At 35.1% G+C, this 20,977-nt stretch overlaps 1 non-coding gene across 1 annotated transcript; it reads left to right on the top strand.

Annotated features, from left to right (window-relative positions):
• Positions 1–317: 317 nt before the first annotated feature.
• On the top strand, positions 318–390 carry Trnak-uuu (transfer RNA lysine (anticodon UUU)). Its single transcript has one exon. It is a non-coding gene; the product is annotated as a tRNA-Lys (tRNA).
• The last annotated feature ends 20,587 nt before the right edge of the window (positions 391–20,977 follow it).

The raw sequence follows: 20,977 nt of genomic DNA, 5'->3' as shown, positions 1-20,977 counted from the left end.
CAATAAAATGTAATGACTAATCCACAGCACACAAGAACATACAAAACTATAAAAATATACAATCAGTATGCGTTGCATAACATATAATTCAATTAAATTTTTATATTTTATATTTCGATTATACTGGAAAACAAGAACAAAATGGCTGGCGTGAGAAAAATGGTTTTCTTAACTTGGCATTTAATAGTTTAATAGTAAAAAATATTTATTCGAAAACTTCATTTAAAAACTATTTTATAATTTCAAAAATAATTATATACAAATAGAATAGTGAGCAATACGTTTATAACTGTTACTACGTCATGGTATTAATATGTGCCCGGGTAGCTCAGTCGGTAGAGCATTGGACTTTTAATCCAAGGGTCCAGGGTTCAAGTCCCTGCTCGGGCGATTATACTTTTTTATTTTATTTTTTAATTTTTTATATTGTATGCTTTGGAAATTTACTTTATTATTAAACTAAGTACGAGTTCGTATACGTGAAATTAATATATGAAAAATTAATATAAGAAAATATATGCGTCTGTTTCATTACATATATTTCTTATATATATATATTTAAAATTCGCACTATTAGTTTGATAATAAGCTTTATAATTTAGAAACAAAAATTAAACTCAAATTTTATATGGAATCTTTAACAAACTATTAGAATTCAAAAGAATGCCACAGCCTATTATTTATTATTATTATATAGATATGAGAATGATTTTCAAAACAATATATGGTTTATTCAACAGTGTATGTTCGTTAGAAATCAAAATCTAAATCCATTATTTTATTTCCTTCAATTTTGACAATCAAATGCATGAGTAAATTGTGTATTTGAAGGAAACACTATTCACCAAATTTTGGATTTTCATTCTGAAAATTGATTTCCCCCTCATAATTGCCTACTGCCACCTATATATCAACTCTATATAATAAATTTGGGTACAATAGCAGTGATTTGGTTTTGCAAAATGTGTCGAATAGTCATTTATCAAAAAGAGAATTTCGTGAGTGATTTCAGTTTCAAAGGATATTAGCAATTGATGTAACTTTTACGCTTCACACAATCGCTCCAAATGACGCTAGCATTTTTGAGAAAAATCCTATACAAATCTCCTCTCATTGCAGCAAAAAAGAAGAAATGCTTTCTTTCGATCTAAAGTAATCTATAAAATATACAAATATGTACATATGTACATATGTATGTGCGTTCATTAATGCCAAGCGATATTCAACTTAATTGCTTTCATTGCATTTTATGATAGAGCGTCATCACTCATAATAATATTTTGGTTATGAAAATCTTCTCACACTTCAAATTGACATATCAGACATTGCGTGACAACAACAACACCAACAGCAACAACGATATGTTCATTATAAATAACTTAGATAGAGTCAGCAGTGAGGGACTGTTAGAATATGCAAGCAACTGATAAATTATATCCTCGTGACTTTGCATATTTCACTTTCTTCCTTTCATATAATAAATCTTTGGCAAGCCGGTTGCTTGTTGTATGACTGATGCATGCGGACGAAGGTCGGTGAGTTAGTGGCGGCAGGAGGCAAACAAAATATAAGCATATGATTGCGCGCACACACATGCATACATACATATTTACAACAGCATTTTTAGAACGAAGTCTTCATAACAACGTCCATAGAGACACTTGAACCACCCAAGTCCAAAAATTGTGTGCTCGCGTGTATATCACAAACACCAACAACTCGCTCAGGCTTACGGCAGACCAATCACTCATTGTCAACGTTAATATGAAGCGTCATCATTACGTTCCATCCATTTCATCAATTAATTATTCGGCTTTATTATAACATACAAAAAATATTTTTTACAAATTCAGCGGCGGGAGAAATTGCTTTTGCGGCACAATTTTTTTTTTTCCAAAAAAATAATCAAAATAAAAAATAATCATGACTGTGGAGATTTTAAAATTTTACTATAGAATTTTATATAATAAATATATATCTACATATACATACATATGAATTGGCGGTATAATCAATAATGTATCCTGCTTTATGTTAAGACCCACCGGCAGCAGTCTCCATTAAATAATATTATGCGACTATTTGGTTTATTCTTACAATACTTTGTATTTTTTGTCAATATACACTAGTATTGTGGACAAATTTTGTATGGTTCAATACCCAGAAAAAAGTCGATTTTGTCGTATAGTGTTACTTATTTAAATTCTTGAAACTACGGTTTAGAGACAACTTATAGCGACACCTGCCATATAATAAATTGAATTAAGAGAAAAATGTAGATTATATCCTTATTTTGGATTTTTTAGTAACTGCATCCTGTAATTAATAATATATTTTTTTAAGTCTTTTTTGGAACTTCGAAGCAAGATATTTCGATTTTGGAGGCTAACTTCGAAAATCAGAAAATACATTTTTTTTACTTTTGACCCAATCTTCCGGAAAAAATAGTTTGATTCAATACCCAGCTGAGTGAATTTTGTATAGTGTAATGTTTAGAGAGACTATTATTACACCCATTTCTATACATATTCTTGTATAATATATTCATAAGTTCACGTAGCAAAATAAATATTATCCAATAAAATTTGTCCAATTATATTTCGGTACATTTAATAGACCATCTGAACCAACCTAAGTGAGAACAATCAAATTTCCCGTTTTAACATATTATTCTACGTTACCAAAGATCTGAATACAACTAGACTGGAATGTTGAGCTATACTGTCTGAGTTATACTGATTGCCGCTTTAATCTGTGATATTGTACTCTACAGTGTCTAAGTTGTATCATCTCGTTCCATAGCTTCGCCTATAAAATAGTTAGAACCGTAAAAAAGATTTTGCAAACACCTTGTAATATTTTTTACAAATTTAGAAAATGTATAATGTACGGCTTAGGCTGAATTTTGCTTTACCTTACTTGTATGTTAATACAGTGGTTAAGATGTAGAGTTGACTGATTTAAAAAGATAATGTTCAGTAAAAAAAAAGTTCATCATATTTTATAAAAATCCACCGTGAAGATAGTCTAAATTAGAGAAATTAATCTATACTTCATACGCGGTACCTAGAAATTTCGCCTCAACCATGAGAGCTACGTCGTCAACGGAGGCTACCACGGCAGCCGTTCCCAGCGAGCTGGAACCATGATCCAGAGAATTGATGAAAGAACTCCCCCTTGTGGGGTTCCCTTGTTTACAGTGGGATGAGCTCTTGCGCTACCCCACTTCGTCACGCAGTGAAGACTTAAAACAAAATGCTTTCACCTTCGAAATTATTCAGAGCTCTAATTACCACTTCCGGCAAAAGATTATTGAAAGCTCCATCGAAATATTGTAAGATTCCCACTGTAAAGTTTTTGTGTGCGATAGCACTTTCCGTACGCATAACAACAGTGTGTAAGGCGGCAGTAGACACCTGGTATCCGATACCGATCCTGGTTCCGATCAAATTACCAATCTCAATAAGTAAGATGAGAGACTGATAGGCCTGAAGTCCTTGGCCGCTGCATGCGAGCTCTTTCCGCCCTTCGGTATAAACGTGACTCGAAGTGGAATCAAAAATATATATATAATTCTAAATTAATATTAGATAATTTTCGGTGGAATTCTTCCTGCAATATTTCATCCTCGTTATTGTAAACGAACCCACGGTACACTACATGGAACGTCATCAAACATCAACTGATGCCTATCTGGAAGTCTGACTGACAGCGCAAAATAAGTACAGAACGATGATAAAGTAAAAGCCGGCTGTTGCTATTCCCTACTTAAGTTGCTATTTTCGTTTTAAATGTGCAGTTGTCGGTTGTGTTTTTGTAGTTAGTGTTGAAGATGACGTTGACGTGGAGAACGATGACTATGCTAACACTGACGACGACATCATTTATCATCAACCTGTCTGTCAAAATTGCCACCAACACCAACACCACCACCACCACAAACAGCGCGCTGGCATAATCGTCTCCAACCAACAAACCAGCCATATACTTCTACATACATACATATAGTATAAATACATTGACTGACTGTTGAAGGCTGCCGACTAGTCCTAAAGTAGCGCGTATCCTTGTACTGTCAAAAAATTATTATGCCTATTAATTTCGCTGCCAATGTTGAACGCCAAGGATTCAACTAATGGAGGTGGCGGTGGCATGGGGATAAGAAGTGGCAAGAAAAATAAGTATTCAACGTATGGCAAACAATGGTGCAATGCATAAGGATAACTGAGTTAGTGAATTTTGTTGTATAACCCACGTATATATTTTAGTTGTTGTTGTTATTTCTGTTGCTGCCTTTGTGTTGATGATGATTTAGCCTTATTTTCCCTCATTCATTTATCCAGTAATTTATCCTGTCAGGCTGTCATTCTGCCAAAAAAGAAAAATACTCTCCGGCATATATAGAAATGTTGGAAAAAATTGAAAATGATTACTTTGTTGAAAATATGCCGAAGGGCTACTGCGCACGCACAGCGGTATGAGAAGACGAATTGCTTCAAGTGAAGGATATGCCAACTCACCAGCTGTAAGGGGGGTGTTTGTTGGTAGTAGAAATTTATTGCACTGACAGCGTCAAACACATCGATCAAAAATCATTTCTGGCACGCAAAACGAATAATCAGAATTTAACGAAGTCGCAAAGGGAGTGATGTAGCTCAGCACATACTCGTACTTACGCGTATAATTGATTGTAGCGTTATGATTAACGAGGCATAATTTCTATATTATTCGGTGAAGTTGATTTGTGACTAACATTTATATAAGTATATGCATATGCATGAACTAAAAGGCTTAATTTTTCTTCGGAAGTTAGAAACGAGTACAATTACAAGTCACTTAGATAATGAGGTTATATGTACACATGCGGGGTTTTTAGGTGGTTGAAATTTTATAATTCCAATAATATACGGTAAAAATAAATAAATTAACTTCATTTTATGATTTTTATGCTCTCGCAACAAAAGTTGCTAAGAGAATATTATAGTTTTGTTCACATAACGGTCGCTTGTAAGTCATAAAACTAAACGAGTTAGATATACGGCCATATATCAAAATGGTCAGGATGACGAGACGAGTTAAAACGCGGATGTCTGACTGTCCATCTGTCCGTTTGTCCATGCAACCGATAAAAATTAAGATACCTTGACGAAACTTGGTACACATGTTCCTTGGGACCGTAGGAGGGTTGCTTGAAAACTTGCGAAATCGAACCATTGCCACGCCCACAAAATGACGAAAACCAAAAAGTGTCATAACTAAGCCATAAATAGCTATAAATATATATATAAAAGTAAAATTTGGTATAAATAGCACTAGGAAGAGGCAACTGTAATTTTTTTGAAATGTGTGCCTGGCCCGACTCTAAATAAGCTCTTAGTGAATCTCTCGCAATAAAGCTATATAAAGAAAACTTTCTCCAGTCGTTTCTTTTACGTACCCCGTTATACACTATAAAATTCCCCATACAAAGGTTAGGTTGAATATTACTAAAAGTGCATTAATTCACTAACGGAAAGCATCAGAAACACTAAATTTTACATAAGAAATAGCTGAAAGCAGCTCTACTGATATTTTTTTTTTACAAAATGGAAAATGGGCGTGGCGTCGCCTACTTATGGGTCAAAAACCATATCTCAGGAACTACTCGACCGATTTCAATGAAACTTGGTTTGTAATAGTTTCCTTACATCCCAATGATATGTTGTGAAAATAGGTCAAATCGCTTCACAACCACGCCTACTTCCTATAAACCAGAACTTTGAAGATGATCTGAATCGTTTACTTTACAATATATAAAGTAAGCACTAGTGAAGATATCGATGCAGAACTTTGCACAAATACTACCTTTATAATGTGGCAGCCCCATTCTAAAAATCGCCGAAATCGGACCATAGGTTTTTAAGGCCCCATTAATCGAACATGAGGACCTCGGTGCTTCTAACCTAATATTAGGGTTTCCAACTTTCAATGGACTTTATACAATATATATGACGAATATGTGGGTCAAATTATATATTATATAATATAACTAAAGTTAAATAAATAAATGGCGAGAGTATAAAATGTTCGGTTCCACCCGAACTTAGCCCTTCCTTACTTGTTAACATTTCAAAATGTTCAACCCGATAATTTTGATACGCTTATTGACGTTTCATACCCTTTTCCTAAGTTTAAATCCTCTTGGATCATTTCGTAAAAATAAAAAATTGGTGGAAAATAGTAGACCTACGACCTCCTTCCCATTATCTGCGAAAGGCGACTCTTGTAGATTTATTGACATAAATCGATAAATCGAACTCATTTGTTGAAAAATGAAACTCATCTTCGTATTTCAAATCTTGAAACAATAAATAAATCAAACCTATTTAAACATGTTCAGATTTTTATCAAAAATCTTATTTTCAACAAAGAAAAATATAATACAACTCATTGAGTCTTAATTAAATGTATATCTATATTTTTTCTGATTTAATTTCTCAATTCACCAAAGTGACTATAATTGTTGCAACCACAAATTTACCAAACATTCATTAAACCACTTCCTTTATGTATAAAATATGTCCGCACACACACATTCATGTGAAACTTGACTCACGTGTGGCTATGGCTGTGGTGTTAGTAAATAAATAAGCGACTTTGCCGCAAACTAATTTATCTTCGGTGACACCCTCCACTTCCTGCAACCGAAAAGCGCCAGCCGAAAAGCAAAAGCAAACAACCAAAACGAACAAACTCTCAATTACTCTGAAAAGCCTCAAGCACACACAGCCACATACAAATACACGCAAATACCAAACAACAACAATAACGACAGTGAAATGAATGCGTTACAGGAATAAAAGCGAAAATAAAACTTCCTATGGTAGACGCTTGCACAAAACAACTCAAATTAACATGTGCCAACTTTTTGTCATCTAACAAGCGAACAATCTCCGGTGTTGACAGCCGTCAGCCAAACAACCATCCCGCCGCCACCGCCGTCGCCGCTGCTACTGCCGACTTGATTGCAAACTAACTCAGGCAGCCGACAAGGAATATAAATGCGACAGGAAATATCGAAAAACGCAAACCACGTATGTGTGTGTTTGTGGGAGGGTGTTTGCGCAATCCTGTAGCGACCCCGCCACTCACCCACACATGCTACACAGAGTGGTCGTAACGCCAGCACGCTTAGTTGTTTTCGGCTTCTAGGGTGTTAGTGGTTGATGGCAAATGTCTGGAAAAAACGTATGTAAAGTACTTACGACGACAATTTATACGCTTCGAACGTATCTCGAGTGGTGTCAACGTGATTGTTATTGCTGCTATGTTTTCATGCCACCTAGTTGTTGCATTTGTAAGTAGATTACTTGCTTGTTGTGCTCGTATTGGTCTGATATTCTACGGATTTGTTGAGTATTCACTTAGTGTGGGACCGATGTTTGGTTTAAGGAGTATGGCTCTGATGTTTGTATGCATTTTCATATGTATGTATTTATAAAATATTTGTTGTTTGTGCGGTTAACTTAATAAATTGTGTGTAGTGTGATTAATTTCTCGAAAGATTTTGTGTTGAAACAAAATAAGACAGAAAGAAGTGGGATAATGAAAGTCCAATTTTGTATTACGATGAAGAGTAGAGACGTACATTTCAGGCTTTCATTTTCTATAATATGAAGGAAGGAGGTTAATTTTAGAGAAGAGATCACATATTTATAGGTTTAAAGTTATAGTTTTTACACTTAAATCATTTAAATATAATTTTAATACAGAATTTTATCTTCTTCTAAATTCAGCCCGTAAATCTAGTGTTAAATTGAACTATTCGCTACCATTTTAGTACTATGACTTGCATTTTGCTTCAAAGTAGACCTTAAACTCAGTAATTACCTCAAAATTGTTGTGAATAGCACCATTTAACCCCATCAGATCAATGTTTTGAGATAACCGCCATTTTGATTTTTGATACACCGACACCGGATTCGTAATTAGCGTCCCCGAAAACCCCGGAGTAACGAGATTCAAGCGATTCCGATGAATTTTTCAAAAAAGCGTCTGGCATATTGGATCCGCCATTTTGAATTTTGGAAAACCGACACCGGAATCGTAATCAGCGGCTCCGAAAACCCCCGTTATTTCAAAACCCTGATCTGATGGGGTTAAATGCACCTCGGACACACATAGTCAGAGCCTCAGGTCATGCCCAAAAAATGTTTGTATGTGGCTGTGTAGTTGGACCGTGCTTAGGTATATCCACATTTTCATGAACGATATGTTAAATTCGATCGATATCTTTGAAAAGGCGGTTACTTGACTAACAATATTTTATGGTCATCCAAAATCTATCTGGCGTTTCTATGTTTACCTCTATAACAGACTATTTGAGATCATCTTCACTGCTCATTTGGTCTGTTCCGGACAAACCACTTACACATAATTGCTTCGCTTGGTGTCAAGATTGTATAACACTTATATTGTCAAAAGTCTCCGGCAGGCTGTAAATTGTATCTCCAGAAGGTTAGGTCGAACTATTCTTCGTAGAAATCCATTCTCGTGTGATCCTCACGTAGAAGAGATAAGAACATGTCTGCTTGATTCACATTGTTGTAGAAAAATATGAATAATATTAAAACAGGCAGTTCTGTAGTTCCAAAAATAAATTCAAATTGTATTGGATTAGAACACCAAAAATACTATTGCTTCACTTAAAATATCGCATACATACAAAATATAGATATACGAGATTTACTCATATATATACATATATGTACATATACTATACTACTATAACAAGATTTCACTAAAAGTATTGCCATCAAATACAAATAGCAAAAGATATATGGTGTAAGTATCTTCGACATAGCCAAAGTGCGAAACGAGGTGTAATAAATTAACCTCAACGGTAAATGTGAAATTTTCCTTGCCAGCCACATATCAAACGGTAAATATACATAGACAAGTTCATTGGTAAGTGCGGCAAACGGAAATGAGGCATTTGAAAGGTGTGTGTGGGGCAAAGTGCACTGACTAATTTAAGGTCACACATAAATAAACATGACAAATAAAGTGTCACGAAATGTGCACACAAGCACAAACAGAGCACAAGACAAATACAGATGCCACGAAATGTAGACAAGCGCACAAATAAGAAGCGCAAATAAATATCCTTTGACGGCATGCTAGCTGGTGAACAACGTTACGTAGTGTAGGTGTAAATATTGTGTACTTAGAAGTATACGTAAATATTTCTCACTTACCTCACCACCACCCACCCATTCAGAAATGCCAACTCTATTACACACTGTCGTGCTTCGTTGCGAAAGCAAATAGTCAGCTGGAAAAGCTAAAATAAAACGTTTACTACAATCTCTACTTGCACCCACTACCAGCAATCTGCGCTCAATGACTCAACAGCACAGCTCGGATGCCTAACACCCATATCCGCCGCCCGCCAGCTATCGGTTGACTGAAATAACGTAATGAATTTGCACTGCCGGCAAAATGAATGCCTTCGATTTGAGGCGGCAAACGGCAATCACATAACAATAAAATTACTACAGAGGAAAATTTGTAGAAAATTTGCCTCCTTGGCAGCATAGCATTTATCTTACATTTTTACTTAATACAAATACATACGCATACACACAGTTGTACCGAATTTTCCATTTACATAAATATTTCTGTCATCGAACCGTTCAAAGTTCAATTCAATTGACGCCTTTTATGAATTCATGAATTGCTTTTGAGTTGCTTGACTGCCTACGGGCGTAAATCTTCCTTACAACTATGTGTATATGTACATACATATGTATATAATACATATTTACATATGCTTGCTTGTGTGTGGCTGGGTCTAAGTGTGTCTCAGTGCCGATTTGTCTGCACTACTTATTTGAATGGGCGTTTTATTAGATACTACGTGTCGATTAAGTACGTCTGAGATATTGATGCTGTCTGTATATTTTTTTTCTCGAAGCGATAAATGCTTGTTGACATTGATTGAGATTATCGCTGTGATTCCAAGTTGGCAGCTTACACCATGTTTTATAAGTGATTTTTGGCAAATATATTATATGCATGTGTGCGTTGATTTAAATACAGTCCTATATTCATTTGAGTTTAAATATATGGATATAGAGAAAATTTACAACTATAGCAAAATAATATCAACTGAAAAAACAGTTTAAGCTTTGCTAGCTTGTAATTAAGTACAGTGATACCCGCTTAAGTGCCCCCGTGTAAGTGCCTTTCCCGCTTAAATGCTTGTAATATTAGGTTGGCAAATATCTCCCTTCCGCCTTTTTGATTTCGCGGCAATGTATAAAGCGCTACAGAGCTCGTATCTGGTAATACTATACATCTTTGAAAGGTTATGACATAATCTGCAAAACGACGCTATGCATGATTAGTTTGGATGTTGCGTTCAACAGTTATAGCCGAAATTCGCGCTATTTTAAAGTTTCCCTTCGTTAAAGAAAATCCGATAGTGAAACGTTCCGTGAGATTTTGGGGGATGTTCTGCGGAGGAATGGTTTCGACGATTCAGAGCGGGTGAAAACGACACCATGGATAAGCCAGTCGGCGGAAGACCTGTGACGACGAATACCGATCAAATCATGGAAAACATCGAATTAGACCGGCAAGTGGCATTTCGTGACATCGTCCAGGAGATGTAAGTTAGTCACCAAACCATTTTAAACCATCTGCAGAAGGCTGGATACATATCATGTTTGGGTGCCGCATGATTTGACGCAAAAAAAACCTTCTGGACCGAATCAACGCCGGCGATATGGATGGTGACTGTCGACAAAAAAATGGATCACATACGACAATATCAAGTGAAAACGGTCGTGGTCGAAGGCCGGTGTATCGTCCCAAACAGTGGCCAAGCCCGGATTGACGGCCAGGAAGGTGTGCTGTGTGTTTGCGAACTACTGCACCGCTTGAAGCAGGCAATCGACCAAAAGCGTCCAGAATTGGCCAACAGGAAGGGTGCAGAGTTTCACCAGAACAACGCCAGACCACACATTTCGTTGAGGACTCGTCAGAAGCTACGGGATCTCGGATGAGAAGGTTTCATCGCATCCACTATATAGCCTGGACATAGCGCCAAGTGATTACCACCTTCCTGTCCATGGCGAACGCCTTGGTGGTGTAAAGTTCAACCCCAAAGAGGCTTGTGAAAAGTGGCTGTCCGAGTTCTTCGCAAATAAGGAGTGGGGCTTCTACGAGGGTGTAGATGCAAACAGATTATCAAGCCGTTATTAAGCCACAAATACAAAATTGTTTGCAATTTTCCTCATTAAGTGCCTTTTAATATTAACCCTAGAAAGATAACGTTATTTTTTACCCCTGGAAAGATAACGATACGTCATAATGACGTATCTCCTTTTAATGGATTTTGAACTTCCTAAAAATATAAAAACTGTTTGTTTTTTAACTGAGATCATTTATTTCATTAATTTTCAGTTCATTTTGAAACACGTAATCATAAAATTAAAGATAATATAAAATTTATAAAGCAATTCATTTTTTTTCATAAAAAGTAGCAAAAATAAGGCAGTCTTCAGAAAAAGGTACAATTTTCGTTCTTAAATCTAGGTTAACAAATTTTTTTATTTTGTTTACAAAATAACTCTTTGTATATTGTTTTAGAACAAAAAAAATAAAGTCAAGCAATATTATATGCAAAAATTATATATACCAAAAAGTCACACTAAAGATAACGATACGTCTTTTCGACGTACGATTTGATCATAACTTAGATAAGAAAATACTCACCGCAAAAAATCAACCACTACCAATAAGCTGCTGCTACCGACTGAGATAAATGAGCGCAAGAAGTTGCTCAGTAGACAAATAAAAAAAATGTGTACGTCGTTTCGACGTACGTTGTCTTTCTAGGGTTAAAAAAAGAAAAAATATCAGATCGAAGTATTTGAGAAAAGGCTTGGTAAGTACCTCGAGGCATTTAAGCGGGATTCATTTAAGTGCCCTTCCCGGTTAAGTGTCTCAAAAGTCTTGCATGTTAAAGAGCATGCAATTAAGCGGGGATTACTCTACTGTTAAATTCAATAATTATTTTAGAGTCAATGTTTTATTTTAGAGGCGTAACCGATTCATATTCTTTCTATTGTGAATTATACATATTTACTTGATTTATACCAGTTGATTGTTCGATTCGCTAATCAATCATTCTGTGCAGAATCGAAGGTGGAAAATAAAATATTTATTTTTTAATAAAAAGCCATATTTGCTATGGTTGTGAATTTCGGAGAGTGGATGAGAGCAGTTCTCAATCTTATATACAAAATCATGGTACAAATGTGGCAAAGGTTAGATATATTTGATGGGAGCTTTCCTCTTACTCACTTTGTTGTTACAATATAAAATATGATAACTCTGCTCTCCTAATTATGCTGACAAAATATTGAGTGATACAACGAAACTCATAAGAAATAGCAGCCAATCTTGATCGAAGAATCGGATATGAGCAAACGATCCATAAGATATCCGTCAAAGAACTCTTAGTCCTTTAATCCCATGAAGTTGGTATTCAAATTACTTTATCCTTTATGTTTTTTTTATTTTATATAATTGAAGGATATTTTTATATTGCTAAGATTAAGTATGAAAATAAAAACTGTGACTTCTGCAAGTTTTAAGCACATCCCAAGAGCTGACAGCCTATTATCCTCGTCAACTCTCACACACAATGTGAAAACCTGAGTACATGGTAGAATAAATGCAAACATTTTTTGAGAAAATATGGGAAAAATTTAGTTAGTGGAGTTCTGCCATGAATCTACACTTTGTGCATACTACTTCGCATATCAGGGTATGTTATACCTTATTTGTGTGCAATTGTTCTATATTTTCTATTATTTCTTAGTAATTACGAATATAGTAATTATTTGATCTCCATAAAAGAAGGTGTGGAACTTTTGGAATCAGCACTTCTTCCTGCTGCTTCTTTAGGAGATATCTTTTTGCAAATACATTACTTTTGAACCCGTCCTCTTATGATGACTACACTATTAGAACCAACTTTCTTTTAGAACTCGCAATTTTTAACTTTTATAGTAATACTATTTCAGGCACAAAATTGTTATAAAACAATACCAGTTAACGACAACAAAAGCTAGACTTAAATAAAAACGGCAACAGAAACACAAACAAGCTTGCATTAACTTATCAACATCTTCTTCCACTATTTTATGTACACTTTTTCGTGCACAGCTTTCATTTGCGCCGAGTTTTGTCTCCTCTACCCACCGACCTTCAACAATCATTTACTGCTGTTACACAACTGTCATGCATTCCTTTTGCACAGCAACGCCTCTGTCGCCTTTTATAGCAAACGTCGTCGCACTGACAACGAAGACATACTGCCAGTGTAATTTGAAATGAAAATTAATGACATGCAATCAATTCTGCTAGTCGAGGTTATTTGTTATTTTGATGGCTAACTCCCTACCCTAAATGAGTGCTCGCCCAACGCAGCACTTTCGCACGTCTTTACATTCAACCACCCGCCTTTCTTCTTTCTTACTTGGTCATACACACGTATGTATATGTATACATAAATACATTTTTTGCTCACACTCAGCTGCTATTCACAGCGTTGGCACAACTGCCGGCTGGCACTTTCTTCGCGTAGCTCAGCTTGCAAACGACTCGAAGGACTCTCGATCATTTGTCAAATGCAATGCAATTCGGGAGGTGGATAAAATGAAAAATGTGCACTTGCCAAGCACAAACACACACGCTTGACGTATAGAGGCTAAAGCAGCAGTGTGGAGTAGTCACTGCAACCAAGCAGCTAATAGCAGCTAGCAATATAAGTACTACGCCCTCAACGCATTCTGCGGTGAAAATGGGGCGCCTAACACCCACCGTACAACCGCGTTGCTAATTTATGGCCACCGACAATGCATTTTTATTTATTTTAAATATTTTGTAAGCATAAAATGTAGAATTTGTCTAAAGATTTATATTTTAGATACTAGACAAATTTGCTAAAAATCTTTGTTTATAGATTTCATATTTTTATTCAACAAAAAATCATCACCATATCGACAAGCATCATTAGACTCATATCTCTTTACTCTTCAACATATAGCTTGAAAATAAATGAACAGCTTAATATCTTAGAAAATTACATAATAGATAATAGCTGTGTTGATAGTAGCAGAATATCTTAGTTATATATCTTTGCATAAGAAGTGCAATAGGCCTATGACCTTCTGAAGGGGTTTTCAATTAGAGCGGTACAAATAAAACTAAAACGTTTTGAAATTCTTTATTCCTGTGAAAGTACAATCGATGTCATAATGTTTGGTACCCGATTTATTTTGCATAGCCACCACGGAAACGCTAGCAGAAGTCCAGACGCAGAACCCAACTTTCTACAGTTTTCAAGCATAAATCAGCCGATACTGCTGCAATATTCGTTCGATATTGGTACGAAGTTCATCAATCGTCGCTGGCTTATTGGCATAGCCCATAGTCCTTGATGTAGCCCCATAGGAAATAGTCTAACTGCGTCAAATCGCGTCACCAATGGCCAAATGACTCCGTCGGTCCAAAAACCGCACTTTTTAGGGAGCAATGGTGACACTGCCTGACCAATAATACATATTTTACTTATTGAAAAAAAAGCCATTCAGCCATAAATTGGACGTATGTAGCGCTCTCAAAGTTGAGGCCACTTACTCATAATTTCTATTATCTTTCCATGATGAAATGGCAAACCTTACTGAATAGAAATGTCAAAAGACCGGGAAAAATATGGCGTCGTTTGCTGTCCTAGCGGTCTTTTTATACTCTCGCAACAAAAGTTGCTAAAGAGAGTATTATAGTTTTGTTCACCTAACGGTTGTTTGTAAGTCCTAAAACTAAACGAGTTAGATATAGGGTTATATATACCAAAGTGATCAGGGTGACGAGTAAAGTTCAAATCCGGATGTCTATCTGTCCGTCCGTCCGTCGGTGCAAGCTGTAACTTGAGTAAAAATTGAGATATCTTAATGAAACTTGGAACACGTGTTCCTTGGCAAAATGGGCGGAATCGGACCACTGCCACGCCCACAAAATGGCGATAACCAAAAACACATAAAGAGCTATAACTAAGCCATAAATAAAGTTATGAAAATAAAATTTGGAACATAGGATCGCATTAGGGAGGGGCATATTTAAATGTAATTTTTTTGGAAAAGTGGGCGTGACCCCGCCCCCAAATAGGTTTTTTATATATATCTTGCAAACCAATAAAGCTATATAAACCAAACTTTCTGCAGTCATTTCTTTTCGCCGTTGCCTTATAAGTCCAAAAATGAAAGAAATTGGATAATAACCACGCCCACCTCCCTTACAAAGGTTAGGTTGAAAATGACTAAAAGTGCGTTAACTCACTAACGAGAAACACAAAATTTCACAGATATGATAGCAGAAGGAAGCTGCACTCAGATCTTTTTACAAAATGGGAAATGGGCGTGGCATCGCCCACTTATGGGTCAAAAACCATATCTCAGGAACTACTCGACAGATTTCAATGAAATTCGGTATATAATATTTTATTGACACCCTGATGACATGTGTGGAAAATGGATGAAATCGGTTCACAACCACGACTACTTTCTTTATAACTCACTTTTGAATTCCATCTGAATCCTTCACTTTATAACATATACTTACATTAGGAACCAATGATGATAGCGAAATAAAACTTTACACAAATACAGTATATAATCTGTGGCATCACTTGTGAAAAAATTGTCGAAAACGGACTATAACTTTTCAAGGCCCCAGATATCGAACATGTTGAACTCAGCGCCTAAGGTTAAATTGAACCGAAAATATGGGTAAATCTCTCAACTAATTTAATGTAATTCAGAGGAAATTGTTTTCTTCCAATAGTGTGTCTCTGTTCCAAAAATTATTAAAATCGGGTCACAACATATCTTAGCTCCCATATACATAATTATAGGTTTTGCAAAAATATCATCCCCTAGCTCCCATATACCTAATTAAAGGTTTTTCAAAAATTCGTTGGGCTTTATTACGCATATATGTATTGGTTAATATGTGATATATCTTAGCAAAATTAAGTGAGCGTATAGTATTGGATATAGTGTACCTTGCTGGTGAAATTGAATGAAATCGGTTCAGGAATTACCTCAGCCCTCATACACTATATAGGACGATTTTCGTTATTCTATTAAACTTTATGCCGAATTTATAGGTAAATTTGTGCGTTATCTTAATAAAATTTCTTCAATAAATTGCGAGAGTATAAAATGTTCGGTTACACCCGAACTTAGCCTTTCCTTACTTGTTTTATAATGTCTCTTTTGAAAAACCCTTTATTATAGAATCAACTGCAATATACATACTTACCGTAATGGACTTATAATCACTTCACGATCCCCAAGACTCGCTATTGTAGATCGACAGGTTAACACGAAAAATAATTTAAAATCTTACGAGTATAGCCACATTTAAAGCAACCTACCAACAATACCTCTTGCGTCAGATAGACTAAGTAGACAAACATCGTATAACAAGTAAAAGGTGATAATTCTAGAGGAAATTTTTTGTTTGACTTTGAATATATAATATTTAACGGTTAGCACTATTCGGTTAGTCGCAATGTTACGACTATTCGAATAGACGTTCTACTGCGATTATTCGAATAGTTCTAGTGTGACAGTAGAAATAATACAATTTCGGAAAGCAAGAAAAAAACTTATTTTGCCTAATTAATTGTTTATAAAACTCATATTGGAATTTCTCTATATACTCTGTAAACCCTCTCATTGTTTAAGTGTGCCCTATAAAGTCTGAAGATTGCTCGAATATATTGCAATAAAATATGTGAGCAAAAACCATTGAAGCATATGATTCATTATATGATTAGAGTTAAAGGATTTTCTAGAGGTATAGCTGTCAAAGTAAATACATTTATTGACAATAATCTTGTTAAGATATCAGGCAATAACCTAAATTTTTCTTGGATTTTTATCAAAAACTCGTATTCAGTAAGAATTATATTAAGAAAGGGGGCTCTCAAGTGAACACCTGTACAAGTGATTTCATTCCGTTGGACTACTTTTTGTGGGCGTACTTCCAGTCAATGGTTTATGCTGATAAATCTACTACTGGCCGCTTGTAAAATTTGTTTTTTAACGAATGATAAGAAATGTAAGATTCTTTAATTACGAATAAATAACTGTTTTACAATGTATAATATACATAAAGATATGCTTAAGCATTTTGTAGTATTTTAACATATTTTTTTGTGAAAATAAACTAACTTTATTACCAAACATTTTTTCTGAGATAACTCTTTAGCAGCATTTGTTAAAATGGCATAACAAACTAGACTTTTATGATTGTGAGACAAGTTATTGCGCTGCCCCTTTGTCATATAAAAGTAGTAAGCGTTGATAGGGCTGCCATTCATAACAGATGTTTCCACTATAGATATGAATATTTATGCAAATAAGTTAACTACGTTGTTGCCACTCTCTCTCTCGCCCTCTCTCTCTGCGCACACGCCTCGATAAAGGTAATAAATTGCTCACATTATTTTTGAACAAATGAGTAAATTATGCATAACTACCACACAATGTACACGTTGAATGAGTGACTGAGTGGGTCCTTTGTGTCTGTCATTATCTACCCATTGTCTTTATAAATAGAAAGTAATTTCACTAAATTTTCAATTCGTTCAAGCGCGACATCATAAAAGCGCTGAAGGTAATGAGTAGCAGATAGTTATTCATAAATATTCAGTAGCAGCGAAATTTCTTCAGCCTATAATTTATTATAATTTTTTTTGTTTGTTTGCGGCAATTAATTGGACTAGCTAACTAACTAACTTGGTGTATGTAGCCACAAAAAATGGTTGATAATCAAATAGGCAGCGCCACCAAAATGTGTGACGCACTTAACTACATAATCTAACTAGTTGACTGTTGAGGAGGGAAATTAATTCAACAATATTCACTACCGTTGGAAAACAAAGGGAGAGAGAGAAACAAAAAATTGCCATAAAACAAAATGGGCAGACAATTAAAACCGCTGACAAAGGTGACAAGCGTAGAAAAATTATGACTTTCCAGTTGTTTTTCATGCCGCCAATGGCCCGACTGCATTGTGTTGGAAATTAAGGTAGATTATATTACTGTATATACTATATAGTATACGTGTAAGTGGCGTGTATAAGTTTGAACTCGGCCACAAAAACACACGTTTTTAATGCCTGCACTCATATGCTGGCTGGCTAGTTATGGTCACAGCTGGTTAAGGGTTAGTATTTAGGGTCATTTACTACACCTCGCATTTGCATATTCACTAAAAATAATCATAACAATTAAAATACATGTACATATTTAACATAATCATATGGACATGGCGACAGCGTCTAATAAGCACTAACCGACAGGTCGCCGAGTCCGACAGCAACAAAATTATCATAATTTTATACGATACAGATAAGAGTGGTACGAAATGTGGCCTATAAAGGTAAAATTAATAACACATGCAGCAATAAATAGTAAGCATTGTAGAAATAAGGGAATAAATATTTTAAACAGTTATATTAGGAGACCGAAAAAATTAGTTTCTGACCAATTTTGTTTTTATAAATGAGTAGTCAAAAATATTTCATATCAAATAAAGTTGTATATGAGGTGGGTGTGTTTTTCGTTTGATTCACGCTGTTAATCACACAGCAAATCATATATGGTAAGAGGTGTTCCTATGGGAAAAGAAAGCAATCAACAATTTTGTGTATAATTAAATTTATTAATTTCCTCTTTATCAGATAATATATTTTATAGAAATTTTCATGTACTCGCCACATGTTGCATAGAACATAGAAGGTGCAACCGAACATTTTATACTCTCGCAATTTAATGTTATAGTTTTACCCCTAAATTCGGCATTAAGTTTAATAGAATAACGTAAATCGTCATATATAGTATATGAGGTTGAGGTAATTCCTGAACCGATTTCACTCGTTTTCACCACCAAGCTACACTATATCCAAGACTATACGCTCACTTAATTTTGCTAAGATATCTCACATATTAACCATTACATATATGAGGAATAAAGGAAGCTAGGGGAAGTTTTGACCCGATTTTCATAATTTTTGGAACAGAGACACTCTATTAAAAGAAAAAAAATTCCTCTGAATTAAATTGCGATATCTGAAAGATTTACCGATATTTTCGGTGAAAAATTACTTTTCAGCAATGAGTTCTTCATATCCGATATCCGGGGCATTGAAAAGTTATAGTCCGATTTCGACAATTTTTCACAAGTGATGCCACAGATCATATATAGTATTTGTGTAAAGTTTTACTTCGCTATCTTCATCAGTTCCTAATGTATACATTATAAAGTGAAGGCATCAGATGAAATTCAAAATTGAGGTATGTGGGAAGTGGTCGTGGTTGCGAACCTATTTCATCCATTTTCCACACGCCTCATCAGGGTGTCAAGAAGATTTTATATACCGAATTTTCAATGAAATTTCTGTCGAGTAGTTCCTGAGATATGGTTTTTGACCCATAAGTAGGCGACGCCACGCCCATTTTCCATTTTGTAAAAAAATATCAGTGCAGCTTCTTTTTGCTTCTTCTTCTGTAAAATTTAGTTAACTCACTTTTAGTAATTTTCAACCTGACTTTTGTATGCGAGTTGGGCATGGTTATTGTCCGATTTCAACTATTTTCATGGTGTATGGTGAGGTATGTAAGAGAACCGCCGGAGAAAGTTTGGTTACTATAGCTTTACTGGTTTGCGAGATATATGTATATAAATAACCGATTTGGGAGCGGGGCTACGCCCACCTCCCCAAAAAAGTTTATGACTCACAAACAACCGTTATGTGAACAAAACTATAATACTCTTTTAGCAACTTTTGTTGTGAGAGTATAAAGATCCGTATGATGGTCTGTCCAATCACCCATCAATTAAAGAAATGCTTTCGCTAACCCTGTTTCTCATAGAGATTTTCCTAGTTTTAGTTAGACATAAGACCAAGATTTGAGAAACATTTATTTAAAATAGTTTACTCGGAGCTTTAATGTTTTGGAAACTTGCATAGCCTTCCTATTAAATATTGATATTTTTGATGAAATATAGAAAAATAACACTTCAAAATATAAGCCCACCAAAAGGTCATAAAGCCAAACCAACATAAAATTAAGAACTAAGTTTCTGAAAAAATGAAACAAACTGATAGAATACTTCGCTGACCTCTGCCCAATACATAAATACAATAAAAATTGTTATATGTACCGGAAACTTGAATAAGCTTTCATGTCAACCAACTCACCAGCAACCAGTTGAACTGTGCAACTGAAACCATTACAAACCAACCACCTTTCCCACTTCCATGAGTATTTAAAAACGTCACTCTAAAAAAGTTATAGCTTTTGATTCTTTTAAACAATTAGCATAATGCTAATCAGATTTAACATTTTTATTTAAATTACCATTATAAGCCTTATGTGTTTCCATATGTGTTGCTTATAGTTCACTAAGCAGTGCCACCCTGAAGTGCACAATTGTAAATACGAATACTCTGCATATAAATATTCGCGTACACATGTCCATTTCGCTGAGTTATGAGAATCTAGACTTTTATATTTCTTCCTCCCCTCGTTTGTTTAAATTTGTAGACACTTGCGCATATTTCATAGAAACCAGTAGCAATAAATTTCCTGTTACAATGAGGTCGATGAGATAAATCATAAAATATGTAAATGCAACTCTTAATGGTGGTTTAATAAATACTTGCGCTATGAAAATGTAATAAAATCTTCTACGGTAGATTTTGAAAGGTTGCAATTAACGTTGTTCAAAATTTAATTTATGCTATGCTTTAATTGTGCACTGGAATGAAATATGGGATAAATATATTTATTATAGTCTCGACGACGAAACAAGAAGATCTGTGTAAATAATTCTAACAATATTATAA

This window comes from Zeugodacus cucurbitae, chromosome 3 (assembly GCF_028554725.1).
Source record: "Zeugodacus cucurbitae isolate PBARC_wt_2022May chromosome 3, idZeuCucr1.2, whole genome shotgun sequence".
Lineage (NCBI taxonomy): Eukaryota > Metazoa > Arthropoda > Insecta > Diptera > Tephritidae > Zeugodacus > Zeugodacus cucurbitae.
This window is presented reverse-complemented; position numbering and strand designations above follow the sequence as displayed.